The sequence below is a fragment of the Camponotus floridanus genome, unplaced genomic scaffold (assembly GCF_003227725.1).
Source record: "Camponotus floridanus strain SB8 unplaced genomic scaffold, Cflo_v7.5 scaffold9, whole genome shotgun sequence".
NCBI lineage: Eukaryota > Metazoa > Arthropoda > Insecta > Hymenoptera > Formicidae > Camponotus > Camponotus floridanus.
Genome location: NW_020229860.1, coordinates 1,296,564 through 1,319,358, shown reverse-complemented (window position 1 = coordinate 1,319,358; position 22,795 = coordinate 1,296,564). Strand labels below are relative to the sequence as shown.

The following is a 22,795-nucleotide window of genomic DNA, read 5'->3' as shown; positions in this document are numbered from 1 at the left end:
GATTACTTCGGATTTTAAAAGCGTCGAGACTCGGCCCCCTTATCACCAGACCGCGAGAAAAATTCTAAATCTGCTCATTAATCGTGCTTTGGATTCTAAGGATTTTTCTCTCTTTTCTTCCTTTTTTTCCGACTTTTCTCGTACCTTGATTTTAACCACGTCCGCGTCATCGATTTCGTCGCGCTCATTCTCGTCCTTATCTCATTGTGTCGTTTTAATTGGGCCACTCGTGATGAAGATAATTAATTTTGAAGTTAATTGGCAACTCTCGAGATGTTGTATCGGTCGAGATTCGCGCGATTCTTATCGCTCTCGAGATTTCTGATCTCCCGCCCTAAAATTATTCGCATTCGGATTATCGATTCTGCCGATCTCGACCGAAGGATAAGCAAAGATTCAAGACGAGCCCTCTCACTTTATCACGTATAATTCATGCATCTTTATTCCATGGCAATGTAAATACTATCTCGACTTTTCTCGTTTTCTTCGTCACCGTAGATTTATCGTTCAAGACGAAGGAATAACGTCACGAAAGTCTCGTTAGCAGCTATTCTCGTCGAGTGGTCGTCTTAACGAAAATAATTGGCCGTCGTTAAGAGCTTAAGGCAGCTTGCATTAACCGGACTCTCTGCTCCTCTCGCTTTCGTTGATAAGTCCGTTCTTCCGCGCTCGCCCGGCAGTGAGCTATGAAAATATTTTTGATGGGTTATTAAATTAAACGATTTTTCTTATTGGCAGAGTCGCCCGCCTGCATTCTATCCCTTCCCAATCCCGTCGGTGCGGTGTCCCGTGGGGCACTTCTGGTGTACTGTAACGCAGGGGTCGTTCCATAGCAACCCCTATACAGTAATTATGCTTTTCTTTTTATGTCCGCGCCATTTCATTGGCTTGATATAATAAGGCATTGTTGCCGCGTGCAGGGTACGAGGGCGGGATAGCGTTTTCAGGATACTCGCTTAATTAGATCTCCTTGCCTGTCCGATGTAAATCGTATTTTACAGAATCATCCTAAGCTGCTTGTAGGACCCGGACGTTATAGCGTCGGTTCAATATGTCCCTTCAAACAGCTATCTAGCGAATCTTCATTATTATCTAGCAAATATGCGTTATCGTTTGTGTATCTGAATATATTGAGATAATTATTGGAGTGTTGTCTGTCGCCTCGTCAAGTCAATTAATCCATTTATGTATTTCATTACTAGCGTAACGCAAACGTGACATTTTGTATTTTATTTGTGTCGGTCTGAAGAGAAGTTTCTGTCCTTCATGCCGAGCAGATTAGATTCTTTGCGTGTAAAGAAGATAAATGGCCGATACGGTTCGCTGCGCTTATAAAGCAATCGATGACGGTGATGACCTTACAGTCGCGATCAAGCTGGATCAACGCTCGGACTAGGAGGTACGCGATTGCCTTGGAAGCGCTCGTTGCAACATCGCCGACGAGTAGGCGGGCGGATAATTACGATTAAGTAAAAATATTTCTATAATTGCACGCGCACGTTAGACCGTCATCGTGATTTATTATGCGCCATTGTGCGAAGCGGGTAAACAGGACTGCACACGACGTGGAAAGAGAGAGACAGAGAGAGACAGAGGAAAGGTCCGCAGCCTGAAAACGCGAAATCTCCGACGTTTATGCCTGACTTACAATGCGACGCAACACATATGTACACGCCCACCCATCAGGATAAAAGCACTGCGTTCGTCAGGTTTTGCAACCGTATGGAAATAAGGCGCTAAGTAAGAGTTAAAGTGAGTGTATTTGCCCATATGGCGCTAGTCGCCTGTCGTCTTTCTCTTCGCGTCTTGTTTCGCTCTCGTCTTTCCTCTCGTGAATCCGCTCGATTCCGACACGACAAAAATCTTCGAAACCTTCCATGCTTTCCATCGTGACGGAAAGATAGGTAAAAATAGATGGGCAATTTATTTATTTTACTGTGAAATAAAACCTCTTGGAGTAAAAAAGGATACAATGAGTAAAGAGAATTGAGAGAGAAAGAAATGCAAAAAAAACGTAACAACCTTTGTATTCTTCATCGATATATTTTCTCTCATTAGAGTGCTGATAACTTTTCGCATCCGATGTGCATGTCTCGTTGAAACGATATCTGACTCAACCGTTCAACCGTTTCTTACACGCGCTCCTCTCGCTCGACTCGCGTTCCACTCATAAACTTCTATGCTAGTAATTAACCCGAGTACTTTATTGCCTTCAGCATTCACGTCTCGTTAGAGGTAATTAGCTTGCATAATGCTCAACATTGGGAGATTAGATTCGCGCAAATTGAAACTCGCTTGTGCTAACGCTAGTGATAAAATTTGTTGTTGCGTGTAAGACTTGTCTTTGAAAGTTCTCTGTGAATACTTGGAACGGTATAATAAATTTCACACTGTGCACTTTCTTAGTTTGAATAGCGGAGGTCACGCTTGTGATGTATGGATCCTTTGTATTAAATTGTGAGTTGCGACAAATGGGTTGCGCATTGCATATATGACAGAGCGACACGTATATGAGTGGAGAACGCATCTGAGAACTACGTCTAACGATCATTCAACGCGACTATATTATACTTTCTATAATAAGCATCGATTTATTTGATGTCGCATTTGCATTTTATGAAGACAATATGTTGGCGCATTTTGTATAAAATTTTGCATAAATTATTATGTAATTCAAATCAATTTTATATATGAAAAGTTCTATTGTTAGGTTAGGTCGAGAGCTTCATTGAATATTTATCGAGATGAAAATAGGAATTGAATATAGAGAAAACCATCTTCCGAGATTGTATTGCAACGGATTGCGCAGAAATAGGTCAATCGTTGCTCTTCTGGCAATAAGAAATGCAAACGCCATCCTATATACGCGGGATTATGGATTTTCCACGAGCTATTTTTCGAGACAAGAGAAATTTGATCTTGCCAACGCGCGGCCAGCGTCTCTCTCACCTCTGATATTTAGGTCAAAAATCTCTCCCGCGTCGCTCGACGTCGCCGCGCGACGCAATAAAATTTCAAGCACACAAGCTACGTCGGACGAGAGCTCTCTTTCGCAACTTTCTTTCCGCGGGCTCTATTTTAATTTCCCAGTCTCCCGGATATCGTGCACCGTCCGGGGAACGACCACCCGCCGGAGAACGAGAAAAAGAGAGAGAGAGAGAGAAAGAGAAAATAAGAGATGGACCTCGTCTTTCCATCTCGCGTGTTTTCGTTTGTCTATATATCCATATCGCGATCCGCGAATTCCCGTTTCTCCCGCAACATGGAATAGCAAAGTTTTGTCTCTCAACGTGGTCTTTTACAAGCGACGTTCTTACGCGTAACTTACGGGTCGACGACAATCTAGACGAGCGGCCAGGATGACGGCGATATTGCTTCCTTGGGTTAGGTTCGGCCGGAGACCAGAGGGTTACCGACCCAAGTGCCTCGAGCACGGCACGCATCGTGTCGAGTTCCTTTAATGCGCGTCCCTTTCTCGTCTCCGCGCGAAATCCTCCTTGTCCGTCTAGCCGGGCGGCTCTCGCTTCGATCGGCATTAAGGCGCGGGACGGGGGAGGACGACAACGATGTCCTCCTCGTACAACGTTAAGCCATCGTGGAGCATGACCTGAGTGCTCGTCGACGACGACGCCGTCTTGTTGAACGGAAATTCGGATGATATCGTGCCGACTCGCGTTCCGGGGACTCGACTTCGGGTTTCAGCTCCTGTTGGAGAGCACTTAAGGTGGATCCGGGAGCCGGATGAGACGATGTCGACGATGTACCCGGTGAACGTCGTCGATAGAACTTTGGAGTAGAGTATAGAATATTGCATAATGTCCCCCGGAGCTAGGTTCGAGGAAGAGCTCGTCTTCGTGCGACTTTGAGACTCGATCGTAACTCTGCCGAATATTGCCGATATTAACGTTACTGTCCATAATATCACCAGGATATCGTTCACGTTTAACCCTTTGTGTTATAGATTGGAGTAATATTACACAGATTTTAGTCCACACGATCTTCGTCCGGTTTCGGCCATAATAAGTCTCCTAAATATCAAATCCTTTTCTCAATAATCATATTATTTTGTTATTTTTAGTTCGTTTTTTTCTTTAATTTTTTTAGATTGACATATAATATATGCATCTTACATTTTTTCAGAAAAATTTTAAATATTAAGTTTATATAACATATATTTTTTTCTTCGAAATCCGTCAAATTCCTTAGCTTGTAAGAATATTATTTCTTGAAGAATCACACCGTGTTGTAAGAACCTGAATATTCCATAATGGCACTTCTCACTCGAAAGACGGTATAAAGAACATCATCTCGTGATAAATATAAGAGTCACGTCCAAGAGGAAGAGGGATTGCTTAAAGCATTTTTATTCGTATCCTGATGGAAGACTGACGGGAGGAGGAGAAGGTATGAGGAAAAACGAGGTGTCCCGAAGTTTTTCGGGGTGGTTGTCGGATATAATCACTGCAGGACCATCCCTCGTAGTCTTCTGACTGGTACCCTTCCCGCATTCCCCTTTTTATCTCGCGAATCCTGTTTCTTTCTCTTTCTCTCTCTTTCTCTAGTCGATACGAAGATCCCCTTCTCTCCTCCCTCGTATTTCGTCTCACGGCATTGTCCCTTTCAGTTCCCGCGAGATTGCGGGGCCAACGCGGCGAGATATCGGATCAATTTTTTAAGCCGAGGGTGCCGAGACTTTACACTTCTTGAGAGACGACACTGGGGTGGGCCCCGGTACAGTTGGAAACCTCCGCGGCGACTCGGGGGTTGGTACTTCGGCTTGGTGTCGAGGCTGGGGGTGAGGGTGAAATCAAGCCGCGAAGAAAATTAAAACGAGGAACCGAAGGATCTTGAAAGGATCGTGGCCAGGATGCTCACGCACCTCCATCTACTTCTCTACCATCCGCGCTGCTAACACTAAACTCTCTCTCTCTCTCTCTCTCTTTTCCTCCCGATGCACCCGTTTACTTCTTCACCAATCTCCCCCGCCCTCGCCAACATCTAAATGTGAGTCTCCTCTTAGCCTTCCCGACTTTTTTTCCTTGGTCGAATCGTCGTGCGAAAACGACCCGATTGCTCCTCGTCTTGTATTCGGGCATTCCCTCTCCACATTCTTTCGTCGTCTTTTACGCTTTCGTGCCTTTTTTCACGCTTACATTTCGATTTAATATTCATTGTTCATGTTCGTTCAATCTTCGTAATGAGAGTCGCTCTTAAGCATCACAGCATATCTATTAAGGAAAAAAAAGAGCAAATTTCTTTGATGTTTTTAAATAAACTTTTGTTATCAAAAAACTGATGTTTTCAAAAAACATGTTTATATTAAAAAAGTTAAAATGTATGCATCTCTAATTTATAAATAAACTCTAATATTATCTATAATCATGATTGATTAAAAATGTCATTTTCTCAGCCAAAACACTGTAATTCTGTTTTATATTGCATTTAAAATATCTACGTGAACTTTGAACATGATATGCAGTTTATTCTTATCCTACTTTATTCTTATCCCATCTTTCTTCTTTTATCCTTTTACCAATTTCTCTTGCTTCCATGGTTTTTATGCTTCCCCGGGGTATGTGCCATCGATCGTTCAAAGTTACGCGAAGAGTTTTTAATTTATCTCAACGACGCGACTCTCGCTTCTCCCCTCGTCGTAGGTCGCTGAAATTTTCAAGTCGTAGTAAACGGTAAAACGCCGATCGAATCCTCGCAAATGGATACGGTTAAGGACCAGGGTGCGTTTTATAAACAAGCAAACGCGCACAACGACGCGGAGGAGCACGCTCCGACGACTTCACCAAACGGTTACTTCGTTTTAGAGCAAACGACAAAAAGCTGTCGGTTATGACTCGCGATATCTGCGCCCTTTCCCGAAAGAACGAAGGCCCGATACGGCCTCGCTTTCGAGCGCGAATACGGGCGCTTTTACGAGAAGAGTAATTTCGATTCGCGGCCGTAAACGCGCGAGCGAGACGACGCGATCTATAAAGGGCGGTCGCTTCGATCGAATTTTTGTTGCGCGCGAGGAGGTGCTCGCTTCGTAAATCGCTTCATTTCCCAGTCGAGGATTATAACGCCCTCGCGCGCGCGACCGCCAATAATAAAATAAATCACGGCCTCGTAAAGGCATCCATCATGCCTAGGCAGTATCTGTGTCTGCGAAACGACGGTGTGCTCCGTTCGGCACGTTGCGGTTGTAATATAGTTTAGTGTTAACGCACGAATGCTTAGAGAAAGAGAGAGAGTACAACTGACTGGCTTCTCATCCGGGAGATGTGCCATAGTGGACGCCAAAGCCGTGGGGCTATATTTCTTTATTTAATGCTGGTAGTAACGCCTTGATGGCAAATCCGTTTTATTCTTACGCTGACTCAGCCCGCAAAACGTACGGCTGGGCGAGCTGCCACTTCTCGTGCACCGGATCTTATATGGCACTCGAAGCATTATTCGCCCGACAATTCGCCCTTTCGCGCGTTATTCTCGCTCGCGCAAGCTTCGATCGGCTTCCGCTCGATAAGTAAAACGGACGAATCATCGAGCGTGATCGTGTCTTCTCGAGATCGCGATGGATGTTATCGTTTCGTCGACTTATTTTCATCTCAATTATTATTCTTTCTCACATCGGAAAGCTTAATTTTCGCATCAAATAATTATCGTGAAAGTGAGAGAAATATTTCTGTTAAGTTCTGAGAATACGCTTTGGATACGTAGAATGGATATCGAGTGAGACAGGTAGCGTGAATTTCACTAGATACACGGTTCGTGCATTCCACGAAATGGTACTTAGTCGTTCGAAATCACCTTCAAAACTCCATAAAGCGTTCGCACGCCATAAAATACTCGCGGGAATTGGAGAGTCGCTTTCTCTCACGGTATACGATCGGTCTACTCCAATCGATTTTTCAACTTTTTCCCGAAAACATTGAATGGCCATCGGGAACGGAAATTCGAGTAATTAGAGCGATCGTCGGGGAGACTATCGAAGCCGAATTTACGGTCGCCGTTATACGCGAACCCGTTTAACGATCCATCTGATCTAATTGCGCGCGGGAGCACCGGCGATTGGATGTGGGCGTTATACGTAAGCATCGCACCGATAATTTTTCGCCGTAGCTTTTTAGCGACGCTTTCCCCGAATTTGCAAATAACGATCGTTTCTTTTTTTTCGTGGTTCGATATAAAAAGCTTTTACGACGACGTTATGCATGTCTGCACTCGCGTGGTTCCACGTGCGTGCACGCGTGCGTGTGTGCGCCTGCAATAGCAAGGCGACGGAGATGCGTGGTGCGTACAGAAGGCAATAAAACAGAAAATAATAACCGTGAGGTATAAGAGGCGACGCTTCGTGGGGTGTTCTCTTACGATCCCGACGAGAGCAACAGCAAACCCTTCTGACTCTGAAGACCCGCCTCGAATTGTTTGCATTTATTCGGCATATTTTTGTGATATTTATTTCCCGCGCCGCGGCGATACGACGCCCCCGTCAGTCACAACCAGCTGTTCGACCGTCGTTCTTTAAAAGGCGGGAAAGAATCGTAAAGGGGGTACGAGGACGAAGGAAAGAGCAACCGATATAAAACGCAGGGGTACGATAAAACGAAAGTCGGTGTATTTGAGTTTTCCGCGACGATTGTGAGTTAAGACTTCTTAAATTCATCTCTCGCAATTTTATGAGAGATCGAGAAAGCCTCGATGCAATTTTGCGCTCTCGCTTTCTCCTCGACGTCTATTTTTGTTTCCGATTTTTTTTCTCGTATTTTATCTTTAGTATCGTCGGTTTCTACGATCGTTAGCCGCGCCTCGATGTGTTTTCCGTTCATTGCTCAAACTTAGGCTTGGTAACGAGTTTCATGTACGTCGGCGATTAGCATACTGTAAAGTTTACTGTTATGTAAAGTGTGCACGCTCACAATAGCGCACGCGTGCACTTTCGAGCATTCAATAGGCACGCGCGATTTCTTCGCGCGCGTCACCGAGATAAATTGCACAATCAACGTCGTAAATTTATCGCTATTTTTGATCTGCGATTCTTAACGAGACGAAAAAATCCAAAGTGAAAATTGTAGAAATAATAATGAAAAGTAGAAATAAACGCTGAAAAAATGTAAGATGAACTCGAGAATTTACGATAAATTTAATTTTATTAAATAATAAATAAAATGCATGTATACTCGACAAAGGAAAATAAAAAAAAAAATAAAAAAGAGGAGAAAGAGAAGAAAAGAAGGGAAAGAATAATATTGGATAAAGAACATGGTTAAGGTGCGGTTAACGACGTATATCTCGTATATTCGACGACTCCTTAGACTTTCTATCGCTCTTACTCCCGTCATTCGGTCCCTGCTCACCTTAAAACCGGCAGTAAGTGATAACGCGAGATAAATATTATACGCGCGATGAAAGTGCGCGCGTTAGGAAGGACGCGACCGTAAACGCGGCCGCAACAACTTATTGCGGATCGTAGGGCGTTGAGTGCCGCCCGTGAAAATCGAATGCGAAGAGGAAATTAGCCCGCTAAGGGTGCCACACACCGGATGGCCGACTGTAAAGATAAAGCCGGCCCTTGGGGAGGCGACGGAAAATTTCCCGAAGCCGCGAAAATAAAAGTTCGCATACGCGGCGATCCTTTCTACGAGCCCGATCGTACTTTTTCTCGAGCTTTATTCGCAGCATAAGCTCACCCTCGTTTCTCCGTGGCGTTTCTTCAAAGGGGAGAGACGGAGATGCGAAAGGGTCGATTTATCCTGCGGGCTGTCTTTATTATCGCGGAGATGGAGAGAGACAAAGGAGAGAAGTCGATCGCTTTTCGCCTTCTTTACAACCGCGAATGCAAATAGCGCCGTATCCGCTCGTTCGACTTCCTGTTGAAGGATGATGCTCTCGAATCGCGAGGGACCACCATTACTTAACTGTACTACGGCAGAAATAATAAAACGCGATTTCCGCCGGACGCGGAAACTCGTTAAAAGCCGATCCGACGCGTTTCCCTCCCTCCGCGCAGTTTCAAACTAATTTTATAGCGCTGCTTTAATTAGGAATGCACGCGCTGCTTCTCACGCTCCGAGAATTTTGTTACTTTCGAGATGAAGCCGTAAAAGTGTGCATTCATTATTTATAATATCCCGGATAACGTTTCATTTTGGTTGGAAAATTGTGATAATTTTCGCTCTTGCATAAGACAAAATTTATTCACATTTTTGTATGAATATCAACAATATTTTTGCGCACAAGTCATATCTCACAATCAGTCACATGTCGATATTTATAAATGTATATAGCGGATAAGAGCTTTCGCGAGAAGATTACGTTCGGATTTCCGTCAAACGCGATACAAATGACAGTAGATTGAGCCGAATGGAAATGCGAGAATCGATAGAGAGGAACGAGAGAAACTGGGATCGAATATTTTCTCGCCCGATTATTTACGAGCGTTTTCCCAAATGCAACGTGCCGGCAACGCAACGGCGCGGCATTCGCGTGTTTTTTTTATTTTTTTATTCGAGCCGATGCGCGCTTTCGCGACGCATCTTCGGGGAGAAAAACGCGTCGCCCGGGCCTCCAGGCATTAGCAGTGATATTTTATTCATGAAGCACCTTATATACACGGGTGCCTAACCCAAACCGAGCGCGCGCGATGCGAGAGCTACTAAATAAAACATCCATACGCGCCTCGCCCATAAATTTGTACACGGCTGATAGATTTACAAGCCGCCCTTGCCGAACTGATATTTAAATTAGTCCAACTACGCGCGCCGCGGAGTCACTTCGCCGCGGGTGGCGGGTGGCCTCTTTCGACTACCCCCTTTTCTGGCCCCGGGAAGAGAGGAAAAAATATGCTGCTCCCCCGCGCAGAATTCCGCAGTAGGCGGTGATCCCGTCTACGAGGCCACGATAACGCTTCGCCTCGCGTTTTTGCGGGAAATCCACTTCGCCGCGACGTATATCACCCGCAGGTACTAGTTGGAAGCGAAAGGTCGATACGCGATAAATCGAATTCTCTCCGTGGAGCACGTATTTGGCTACGTATTGGAGTGGAGTTCTCTTTTTCCTCGCTTGTTTTTTATATTAAATCCCAACGCGATAGAGATGTGTACACAGATTTTTCCTATATTTCTTTCAAATCGCAAATCCGTTGACAAGTTTAGTACCGATTGTTCTTTAACGAAAATGTCAGTTCCAACGATTGTTTTTGAGTTATAAGCAATTGAAAGTCTACAGGATTTTCCGCGGACGCGCGTGCGACGTTAAATTATAAAAATGTTATAATTGTACGATCGTAATAATAATTAATATAATTTTAATTTTGATTTTAATCTTAATATTATTAAGGTCTAATCGTTAAGGCATTTAACAGCTCACCGAAACTATAGAGAGAGTCACAATTAAATTCTGGCATCGTTTTCATTCGTGCATGCATTCTTTATAATTTGATAAAATTGTCAAGGAATTATTATTCGACGCGTTATAATGCTTGCTCGTTATTATCTTCGACAGCCTACTGGCCCACTTGTTCGCGATTGAAAAGGGGTTGAAAAGGCAAGGAGAATTAAGTGCGTTGTGTGGTTCCCGCTTCTTTTATCAAGAGTCACCGAGTTTCACATACTCGACTCGTCGCGCCTCACGAGGGTGTAAATAATGAACGAAGGGATGATGCGCGAAGAGGCAACGAGGGTTCAGTAGGTCAATATTTCGCGACCTCTTTCTTTCGACGACTAAGAGTTGAGGGAATGAAAAGAAATTGTGGAATTGGTAACGCGATATTTGTCGAGCTCGAGACGTATTTTGACTCGCAAACAGTCTCGAGTGGGAGTTTTCCGGGGAATCGATGGTCCTCGAACGATAACCGAGAGAATCTATCGAGTTCTCCTTCGAAATTCACGCTCGAAAGGATACATCTTAGACTGAATATTTTTAACATACATATTTGATCGTATGTTTTTGACGTTAATCGAACACGAGAGAAATTATCCGTTTGCTTTTGATGAACCGTTCGATGAATCTTTGCGGAATCGTCACTTTACGACATCGTTCTCTCGACGATATCGAGAAATGCGATGGAATATGTTAAACTCCGCGAAAACTCAGACCACGCTTCCTCTCCATGCAAATAGCTCGAACGTCTAATGACGGTCCCATGCCGTGGGTGCAAATCGACGGCACCGATTTTTCTCCTCTTCTTTGGTATTCTGTTCCTAGCCGCGATCTTCCTCTATTCTCCCCCTGTCTTCCTCTCGCACGCTTCTTCTCCCCTCAGTGTCTCGGCTATTCTTTCGGTAATGGTACGTACTGGCGAGCATTCGAATGCAAAGCGAGTCGTATCACTTTGCTGAAAGAATCTTCTCCTACGGTTCTTCATCGGCAAAGAGCGCACTTCTTTCGCATGAGCGGGGGAGGAGAAATGTAAAGTAAAAGTAGCTGTCGCTCCTTAAAGCGCGATGGCGTATTGCACTAATATTAAAATAGTCACGCGATATGAATGTTAACGTGTCACATGTGAACGTAATAAATAAGTTTTATAGATATGAAGCACCATATATATACGTTTTATTATGTACGATTTAGATAGAGAGCACACGTGACACGGGACAGCGGTTCTATTTTAGGGGCCTCGAGTATATCGTGACAAAATAAAGAAGGGATAAAGGGCAAAGGACCTGACGTATACATGTCAGACTGCCGGACTAATGACACGAAATTCTTTTTCGTGACCAAATAAATGTCTTGATTCATTTAATGTTTGCCTGTTCATTTATTTAGGACCAAATTGAGGGGAAATTAGGTCAAATGGGGGGCGGTACCGAAGAGCAATCGAAGACACGACACGGGACAAATAACCCAAAGTCGCTGGCAGAGAGCGTGTAGGAACTGCCGATAAGGGCGTAATCTTACACCTTCTCCTTTTGGGCTTTTGCCCACACGAGGTCACGTACCTCCTTGTTTGCCCTCTTTATTACGTGCGCAAGAGAGGCGCCCAGTTGCCTGGAAACCTGACACATCCGATACAAGTACGATGAGTCGCCCGTCGAAAAAAAGAAAAGAAAAAAAAGAAAAAAAGGGAAGAGAAAGAAATGGATCTTCTTTGATGAGAGTAGAGATACAAGCGCGGGAGTTCTCGTGGGGCCCTTCGCCCTTCGTCTTCCTTCTTTTTACTCGGCCGGGGACGAAGTGTCCTCGGGCCTGGAGAACCTTTCAAATAATGTCGCATCAGCGAAAACGAGCCGCGGCAACGGCGCAATTATGTATCATCTTCTGTTTATTTTGCAGGAGAAACCGTCGTAAGCGAAATTTCAAAAACGCTTGTGTGTAGTGCGTTAAATTTTAATGAGCGCGTCTCGAGCATTTCGAGCAAGTTCCAAGTCGAATTGTAACACCGTTGAAGTAGTCGAGTCGTCCAATTTTACCTCGAATCGCGAAATTCACGATGCAAGTCACGTGCGAAAATGACGCTAGCAAGTAATAATGCTTTCGAAAAAAAATAGTGCTTTCGAAAAAATAGTGCTTCCTTCTTGAAAAATATTTAATATATAATTTAAATTAGTTTTTATGTCATCATTGTTTCAATAAAATTAATTAATTATATAATTTTACTTATATAATTTTACTGTTATGAATAAGATATGGTTTTGAAACACTATATAGTATTATTTTATATTACTTTATAAAATATTTTATATTATGCATTTTTTTTATTTTTTTGGAATCTTTCTATCAGAATTATATAGAATATTTCGTTAATGGTCACGACGGATAAATGGGAAAAATTAATTCGGCATTGACCAGATGTCGACTCATCCGCGGACCGTATTCACGGCCGCGTGTGCGACGCAATGTGCCGTAATTAAATCCACCGTAATGCGGAGAACGATACGCCGCCCACCCTCGCGAATCGTACATCTCGGTTTAATATTTATCGCGTAATAGAATATAACCCCGTCGGTGGCCGGAACGGCCACGTTTACGTGGTTGGTTAACTCAGGAAGCCCGGGGAGAGAACGTAAACTCGAAACTAAATCCAAACTAACCGAACTCTCTATGTTTATATCCCTTGCGTTCCCCCCTGATTTGTTCCCATCTCTCTCCTCGTCGTCGCTCTCGCGACCGGTTATGTTCCATGCTTCGTGATTTCGCGGTGTTTCACATCCGCGGATGTTTGGCAGGAGCATTGCGTTCATCAGTTAAATCTACGCACCTAAATACAAGCTAGAAACAAATGTAAGCAACGAAAAAAGACTCCGAATGAAGACTTTTATATAAATATATTTAATTTTTATTGTAATTTTATTTATGAATTGATTTTGTCAAATTTTTCAAATCTTATGATCGCATACTTTCAATTATCTGCATGATCAAAATTTTTGATGCATTTTAGATGCGCGCGAGCACTTTTCAATATTATAACTTACGCATAACAAATCATTGTAATCGTAAATTACAGCAATAATAACACATGCGATAATGATTGCTCAGCACGCGGTCTTAAAACTGCGGCCCTGCGTCGTTTATTGTCGTAGGATCTATCGCACGGATTGTATTACGTGTGCAAACGTACGATTCGCTCGTGCGTGACGCATACACGTGTGTCGCACGCGACTGTGTGCGTCGCGGAATCGTAAACCGGTAGATATTAAACTTTTACAATCCTAGCTCTCGTTGGCTGACTGGCTGGTCGGACAAGAGGTTATGATGATTAGATGTAACTTGATAATACGCGGGAGCCCAGTATCGCGACGCAGCGGCCCTCCAGTATGTTGGCGAAAGCCATGGTCGTTAAAGGTGCCGTTAAATCGGCGGAAGCTAAAAATCGTAAAAGTTTGACTCTCCTCCCTTTTCAGGAAACTCCGCAAATCGAGTCGTATATCGAATCGAGAAATGCGTTTGTCTCCGACACATTTTAATTAATAACGATTTCATAAATTTATCAATATCTATCGGTTTATTAAATTTTATCTTGTTTCCACTATTAATAAATTTTATTAACACTTTCAATTAATAACGATTATTTAGATGAGAATCGATTGTGTTTATGGGCAATCATTGCTTCTGTTAATCGTTGTAGTAAGTTTACACGATTGTCTAAAAATAATAAATCATATTTAATATATAAAGATTTTATTTTAAAAATCACAATTGTATGATCAAGTTTGAGAATACAACAATCATTTATATTGAATTCGCTGATGACATGCCAATAATAGTAACTATTGCGAATGGAACTGGTTTTCTTATTGCATCGTGTGCCTTTGATCTCATTGGTAGCGATTGCGCAAATAAGATTTGTAAAGCTATATGTCATAATTGTAGTTTATAGTACGCAGCGCGGAGTGCTGTAACGCATAGTGAAATCGATATAAAACATAGCGATTGCAAATTTCAAGTTTGAGATTACGATGTAAATAAGAAACTTCGCGTAATTCATCGCGTGCCTCCAATATTGATGTGCGCGCAGACGAAGACGTGTTGCATAATAATTTAATAAGATACATTCTCTATGAAAAGTACTCTCGATGCTTTTCTACATCGAGTCTACAAGAGCGTCACTCTGTTCCGGCACAAACGTATTTTACTCAACTGCCGTTAAAACGTCTCTCTACGAGAAAATGTAAGAAACGGAAGCCGTCGACAGAGAGATTCGAGTCGATCGTCGAAGCATACGGCAGTCGATCGGGCATCCGGCATCCGCATTTTTATGTCCCGACATAAACGTAACGGCGAGTCGTAACGCGTGCCACGAGCAAATGACATTGCATACTCAAGTGAACCTACCCTTCGTCGGTGGTCGCATAATAATTCTCCGTATTGTCAAAGCCAAAATGCGCGCGCGTCATTATTATACGTTTATACCGAGTAAGATAATTTCCTCTCTCTCCCTCTTTCTCCCGACACTGCGAGAGCAACGATCGCCATCGCGCGGAATCGCCCGATTTAGGCAACCTCGTCGGTTACAATTCCCGTTATTGGACGTAATTCGTGATTGGCACCGGCCGTTTCTCTCGGCTTAGTGCTAATAAATTCGACCCGCCGCCTCTCGAGCGAAGAGCTGGAGGCAGCTACTCCTCGATCCGCAAGAGAGAGGAAGGAGATCGAAGGAGAACCTCGAGATATAAAGCGGTTTTGCTCCAGCAGTTTTATGAATATGCTTTCTCGACGCGGTAGGCGCACCCCTTGCCGGGGCAGAAGTCGCGGAGCCCGTCGACTTCTGGAAAGGGGGTTGAAAGCCGAGCGAGTGTTATAGGTGGACGATAATTTATCGACCACCCTCGTGAAACAAGGGAAACCTTTCCGCGCCGTTTCGAAAGTTTCCCGAAGTTCTTAGCGTTTAAGCATAGTTGTCGGAGATGCTAAGTGCGAGTTCATTGATCAAGCATGATAGTCGACGATGATTTTGGACCATTCTATTTATTGCTTGAGATGTTTTCTATTATATAAAAATTAAAAAAGAATAGAAGAATATGTAATATATGGTATAACTGACGATTCAACAATCATAACATTTGCAAAAATGGAAAAAATGCATCTATGTTCAATTTCAAGAACCAAAAATTATTTTTTCTTCCAGTAATAAAAAATTCTACAATCGCAAATATCTTTTGATATTCATGCTGCGCGCACAGAAAAAGATGTCTAGCCGGTCTTTAATCTCATTTGGCTGCTTCTTGAATTGACCTCTTCGGCGAGGAGATAAGTAAAAGCTAAGAAAATTCGTTTACGATCGAAATTTTGTTTCAACGTACATAAGCCGGAGTATCGCTCGTACAGCGGTGAGTGGCGAGTTTACCGGTGAAAAACTGAGTTTACCGGTAGAAACGCAAAAAGGTAAGGAAGCAGAAGCTTTCTCCAGTGCGCGTCTGAACAAACTTGTCGGCTTAATTCGATTTTAAGGAGTGCATTGTTTACCTCGGTAAATAATTTACGGCGCGCTCACGTGCGTAATAGAGTTTCCGTAGGGTCTTGGAGTAAAGTGGTCCCGGTTGATTGACGAGGAGAACCGAGAAATTATCCTTGCATAAGACGCGAAGACTTCAAAGACGGAAGTACGATGTCGGGTCTCGAGCGAATATTCGCCGAGCGAAATTCTGCCGCCCTGCCGTTGCTCGTGATAGCCTGACAAACTCGTGTTTTATCGCATTATTTATTGCTACGAGAGAAACACGAGCTCTCCGTGCTATAGCGATCACCATCGATATACCCTCCGTACGTTCCTTGGGCCATCGACGATCGCGCACACGCATACACACGTACACTCGGCCGTTATTGATGGATTCCACCCTTATGAAATATCTGGAAGCGCGGTACGAATTTATTGCGAGCAGTTCGACCGGCTTTATCTCGTATTGTTCATGATAAACCCGCAGTGATATCCACGAGATATTCCGGAGACTCCTAAAAAGCCCCCGATGAGCCGTTATATGGCTCTCCTCCTCCCCAGTGTTTCCATCCTCGCCGACATGTATATAAATACGCTTGCTCGCTCGCTCGCACGACGTACGTTGAGCATTAATACGCGAGGGGATGATAAATCGCGGAAAAAAGAGACTTTCTCGCGAGAAATGTTGCTTCTCATGAGCTTGAGTGCCTTTCATGTCGGCTATTAGGGTAGATTAGTCGTTTTAATAATAGCGTAATCTCATTTACTCTTAGTATCCAAAAAAATAATCATCCGAAAAAGTATCTATTAAACAATTGGTTATTTCTGATTTTCAATATAACGGTTATATTATTATATACTGCACCGTTGCGTACACGCGAAACACGCATACATTATCGTTTTCAATGTCGGCGCACGTGCAACGCTATTTATGAAATATTTATGAAAACGCGCGGACTTTGCCATCTCGCCAGCCGTTCACGAGCGATTAAGAGCCGTGAAATTTTTACCTCCTCGGAATAATTTCGTTTGATGCCGGGATGGTTGCAGAACTTCTCTCCGTCGTTCCCGCTCAACGAGCGACGACATAATTATTCTTCCTGCGGCGGGGAACGCGCGCAACGAGGCTGAAGGAGCGAGCACGTGGGCGAGATATTTATTAAAGAAAATTTTCATAATCGCGCTACCGACGCGCTGTTTTTCCGGCTGCTTTGAGTGTCGTTAAAAGAATTTGCGGGCACTCGTCAGCCGTTCGTCCGTCCGTGAAGAAACGATGCGAAGGGCTCGAGAAGCTTTTCCCTCTCTTTTTCATTCTCTCTCTCTCTTTCTCTCCCTCTTCTTTTCTCCTCTTTCCGTTCTTTCAATCATCGCAGAAAAACATCGTTTCGTGACTACGCGTCGTATGGCATCGTATGCATCGAATTCTTCCGTGATTATAGATGCCGATCGCGTCGACCGCGATCGTTTCTTTCGGGAAGGAAGAATTTGGGGCAGGTTGCGGTTCGATGGTGCACGCGATCTCGCGAAAATCGAGGGTTGCATCGCCTTTCATGACGCGCTGCATCCGTCGTCTTCGATCGTCCCCGTCTCTTTCTCTCCATCTTTCTCTCTCTCCTCCTCTTCTTTCCTCTCTTTCTCTCTTTTGCTCTCGCCGTATATGATGAGTATAATATCAAAACGAGCAAAAACGTTGGCAAACAGGCGGAATTATTTCTTGCTATTACGCGCGAGAAATAACGACCATTATATTACACCGGCGTGTCTTACCCGAAGAAATTGACTGCGGTATTATCGCGGTACCACGAACACGCGAATTCAGAGAAGGCGGGAATGACGTGAAATAACGAGTGGCGATATTTTTACGTTCGATTTAATTTCGCAACACTGTGCTTCGCGACACGCGATGGAGTGTCGCCATAGACATAAAATCTTCTCGCGCCGCTATTCCTTTGCTTCTGCTCCCGCGGCCGCTATTAATGGCACTGCATGCGAAGTGCATAACGCTAACTATGACGCTGTATTTGTTTAATGCTTATTTTATGTATCTGTTCTTTGCATCGCGAAAGAGAGAGTAATGCGGACTGTTATTGGTTTCAGGTGGACGTGCGTCGATAAAAGAGCTGTCAAACGCAAGACAAATGGATCTCGACAGAATGCAGCTGAATTGTGAATTATGAGCGGGAGCTGAAATCATCTCGGTGAATTCAATTTTTAATACTATACAAATAGGAGAATAATATACGTGCCTTGTATATTTTATTATCATTGAAATGCAAAGTCATTAAAATCTCGAAACTATATAAGCGACATTTGCGCTAAATCTATTTATTCTGGCAATGCCGAGCCGAACCGATTGTCGCGAACCGACTTGATAAAGGTCTTCGACCAAGACCAATCTCCTCTGTCAATCTCCACTCGATGTCCCCGACCCGCCCATCGACCACCGTTCAATTACGCAGTCATTAACTCGCGATTGTCTCTTTCGGCGTAACCTCGTTACACCGACTTGAATCCCGGGCGCGGCAATATTCCACGCGCAGATCTCAACACAGATAGGCTTTTAGCGTATTAGCAAGCACAATGTGACAATGGAACGTAGTCCGTGCGCTACGGGAATAGCAAATGCCGCCACTCTATCCGTTTCCCATACAATGGCCGCCCGGTGTGTCTGGTGCAAACTGCAAATAGCCAGGCGAAACACGTATTTCATAAACGCCCGTAACATCGTCACCGCACACCGAAGCTCTCCTTGTCTTCGCGCACCTCTGTTTCGTGAGAAGACACGTTCGAGCTAGGAAGATTTTCATTTTCCCGGGATTTAAAAAAAATCTCACGGTTGGTACCTACGTGACAAGATAACGCAAGCATGGAAAAGATCTCGGAATCTCGGAGTAAATGTAGGACAGATAGATGTGGATAAATTATCGAAGAAAACCGCTGATCAAATTTCAAAGTCTCATTCGTTCCGACATAATATTTTATATATTTGAATATTATATATATTTTATGTTATATATATATATATATATATATATATATATATATATATTGCATATAAAATATAAATATTGTAAATATTAATTGATAACTATTTTTTGCATATTTGAAAATTGAAAGATTACTACTCGAATCGAGCTTTCGTTGTTAATTATCGAATATTGTTTCTAGATAGCTTGCAAGCGAAATGTATTTGAGAAGGAATTTTTCGATGCAGAACTCAATTTGGTTCAATAAACGTATTTAGTGCTCCTTTGACTGCTATAAATTCGCATTCTCTAAATAATCAGGGAAATGCAAGTTTTCCCTGGAAAAATATTTCGAGCCAGCTTTGGCTTTGTATCGTACAATGCAATTTGTTGTTATTAGTTTCGTAATATGCCTTATCAGCATATATTTATGAAACTTTTATAGTCTGAATTTTTACGAGCGACGTACCTTCATCTCGATGAGAAAAAATACGAAATGTATCGCGCTTGTTTGAGATTTACCTTTCTAACATGAACTGGAAATAAGAAAGAGAGAGATGCTCTACATTTAAGATTTAATGACTCCTCTGTACGTGTTCCTATGTATGACTGATTATATCAACGGCTTCGTGACTTGCCTCTAAAACCGCTCGCTTCTGTTTGCACCGCCGTCAGCGATATTACGTCAAATGCTCGTACAACCGCAATTTATTCCTGCTTGTGGCTAGATTTCACATTATTTCGATTTCAAAATCACACTTGTACAATTTATTATTTTTTATATTCTGTTTATGCTCTGTAATTTTTCTTTTTCATAACTCTTCTCGATACTTTTACATGCAATTAGTAGTACAAAACAATCTTACACGAGTACTATGAAACGAGCTATTTCGCGTAAAATCACGCCCGTATCAGAATACGTCGTTAAATTGTCTTTCGGAGATGAATACTCGAGGGGTTGAAACAGCGGTCGTATAAACCCAACTCCGCCGGACAACAAGCAGCAGGATCCTTCCGGCAGGTTACCCCGCCAATCAGTCAGATTATGCTGAATCCGGGGAACGTGGTACATACGTTATACAGCCGGTGTATATACATATATATAAGGTATGGTCGATGGATATGGGCGCGTACACGCGGCGATTTGGTTGCGCGACCACGTCGGATTTCGCTGGATGAACGCGCTCCGGTTAGACTGCCAGGGTTTGGTCACCGGTACACGCGTCGTAAAGTGACGATCAGATCAGGATGCAGGAAATTGGCCGGATTCGCGGGCAATGGGCCATGCTGATACCGGAGCCGGACCAATGTTTGCCGCGGATATCAGTCCAAAGTGTTGCGGTACGTACAACGACGTGATCGACGCACACAAGCGCGCCGCTTACACGTGTTTATCCGCCGTGCGTGTCCAAGTGCGTCGACAAATTTCAACGCGATCGTGTACAGTGAATCCCTAACATCCGGGGAATCGGCCGTAACATGATTTTAATAAAGATAGGCGCGTCGAGGATTTAACGATGTTGCTTTCGCTTTGGTAGACGTCCCTCTTCAATTCGGTTTATCGACAAGAGTGTAATTTTCCTATCAAGGATTGTAGTTTTATAATTATTTAATGAAAAAGTCATGAATCTCTTAATATTCCATTATCGATATCGTAAAAATTAACCTTAAAGCGTCGGGTTGTTATAAGAATAACATCAATAAATCGCTTGTGCGAAAAATATGTGCATATTTCCTATCGTGATTATTAAAATTTTATAACGCAGAAATCTCTCTCTTGGTCTGACTTTATGTCGTTGAAATTTCGATGGTACATTTGTAATGCCAATCGCGAACGGGAGTATATTTATGCCGAATGCATCTCGAATGCGCTAGAGTCAATATCGATCAGGTATATTCTGGCATGACGGAAACCTCATCATCCCTGATGACGCGACGAGACCATGATTCGACATAGTTCTTCGGCACGCTCCAATGTCGTGCCATTAAGCGTAGATAAGCCAGTGGCTAGAGCCACGGCCAATATTGAATGGTCCGTGTACGCAGTTTGCCCGGAGGGGTTCGCAGCACGAGGGGGTGGTTGTGCATTAGTGGCACCATTGTGCCAGCCGCCCTTCAAATCCATATTACTCGTGTAGTAGTCAGTCAGTGTCCGTCCGTCCGTCCACTTTACGTTTCCTCTCTCTCTCTCTCTCTCTTTCTGTCTCCCTCTCCCCCCCCCTCTCTGTCTCTCTGTCTCTCTTTCTCTCTACACATATCCATTCGTTCGAATGCGCGAGTATTCGACTGTGTGTATAGAGACTAGAGAGAACCCGGCCGACGCGTTCTATATGCAAACCACCGCGTAATGAGTCCGTCAACCCCGTAACGTCGTTTGCTGCTATCCTTGCACTTAGGCGACGACGGCGTTCGGACCATTTTCCGACGAATCCTACCGGACCGTCTCGAATGCAAATTCGCGTAGTCGCGCGATACTAAACGATCGGGCACGAATGCAAATTCGTCTGCGTCATCGCGATTACCGGAAAGTATCTACCCTATTCACGGATTCAAAAATGCGAGAATAACGGTGATTCGAGAAATCTCAACGCGAAACACTATTATTGTATTACCCGCCAATGCACTACTGTTAAATTTCTCTAATGAACGATAAAATATTCATAAAGTAATAGAAACAAGAAGAATGGTACATATGTGAATGGAATTTAATAATCGAAATTGAATAATCATGTGTAAAAATATAATTATATATAAAATCGTATATGTGAAGCGATGAGAATGCTTCTTTTTCAAAACTCTTTTGAAAAAGTACATTATTAAATTTTTCTTCTAATTTTAATTTACACTCAAATTAACTCTTCGAGAGAAATATAGTAGGTTAATTTGCATTAGTAGTCAACGATCTATCGCAATTTTGCGCGCTTTTGCACGCTTTTGTCGACGCGTTTAAACTATGATAGTCACAGCCACCTCCGCCTGGGCGTCTCTTAATGTCGGTTATTAGCCGGCTGTCATCCGGTCTTCGTAAGGATCGCGTGTCGCGGCCCGCTCCAACAATGGCTCGTCAACGTGCGAAACGAGATGACACAGCCGGGCGCGTGTGATAATTATTCTCGCGCGCATCTCGCGCCATCGTGTCGTGAGAGAGAAAGAGAGAGAGAGAGAGAGAGAGAGAGAGATCAAGAGAGAAAGAGAGAGAGAGGGAGAGAGAGAATAATGCGAATGCTCGCATAAACGAGCCATGCGGCGCACACAGAGACGAGCGACGGTGAATATTACGGAGCAGGTTTGCCGGCATCAGTCGCCGTCGCCGGCATAATGTTTGGCATAGCTTGTCGCAATATGTTACGCACTATCCAGCGAGCACAGAGCGCGTTCGTCCCTCCAATCGGGTTACTACAAGTATCTTCCTGAGCCATGTTCCTCTCTATATGGGCTACATACAATCGCTATAACCAGCAAATCTCGTGCGCTGTGCTCGTCGCACCCTAAACTGCCAGGTTCGTAATCACGCCGCGCTAAATAACGCAACGGCATCGACCGACTGATTAAACGGGAGCGCTTTATCACGGCAACGATAGTGCGATTCGTCCTGATATATGGCGATTGAAAAATTCACTACGCTGCTCATCCGCTGACGAATCAATGTTACTTAATCAACAAGAGATTAACAGACGAATCAATGTTACTTAATTAACGAGAATATTACAGTTTTTGATTAATCGATGCTATCTCGAAAAAATTTTCAACGATATCTAAAACAATAAATATGTATTTCACTAAGATTTCAAGTAGAATATTAATAATAATTTAATTATATATATTTTTCAAAAATAAAAATAAAATTCTGTGCCAAATAATAAAAATATATTTTTTTATTATTGCTTTTACTTTTGCACGTATAAAAATTCAGGATTATAACTTTCCCTGCACATCACCCAACACAAGTATGATGTACGAGAAA

At 43.3% G+C, this 22,795-nt stretch overlaps 1 long non-coding RNA gene across 1 annotated transcript in view; it reads left to right on the top strand.

Moving 5' to 3' along the window:
• Window positions 1–1,364: 1,364 nt before the first annotated feature.
• The window catches only part of LOC112639771, a 64,069-nt gene continuing 42,638 nt past the window's right edge, over window positions 1,365–22,795 (top strand). Inside the window, exons 1-2 of the long non-coding RNA XR_003123666.1 lie at window positions 1,365–1,469; window positions 17,963–18,063. This is a non-coding gene — a long non-coding RNA (uncharacterized LOC112639771). The remainder of the gene's footprint in view (window positions 1,470–17,962; window positions 18,064–22,795) is intronic.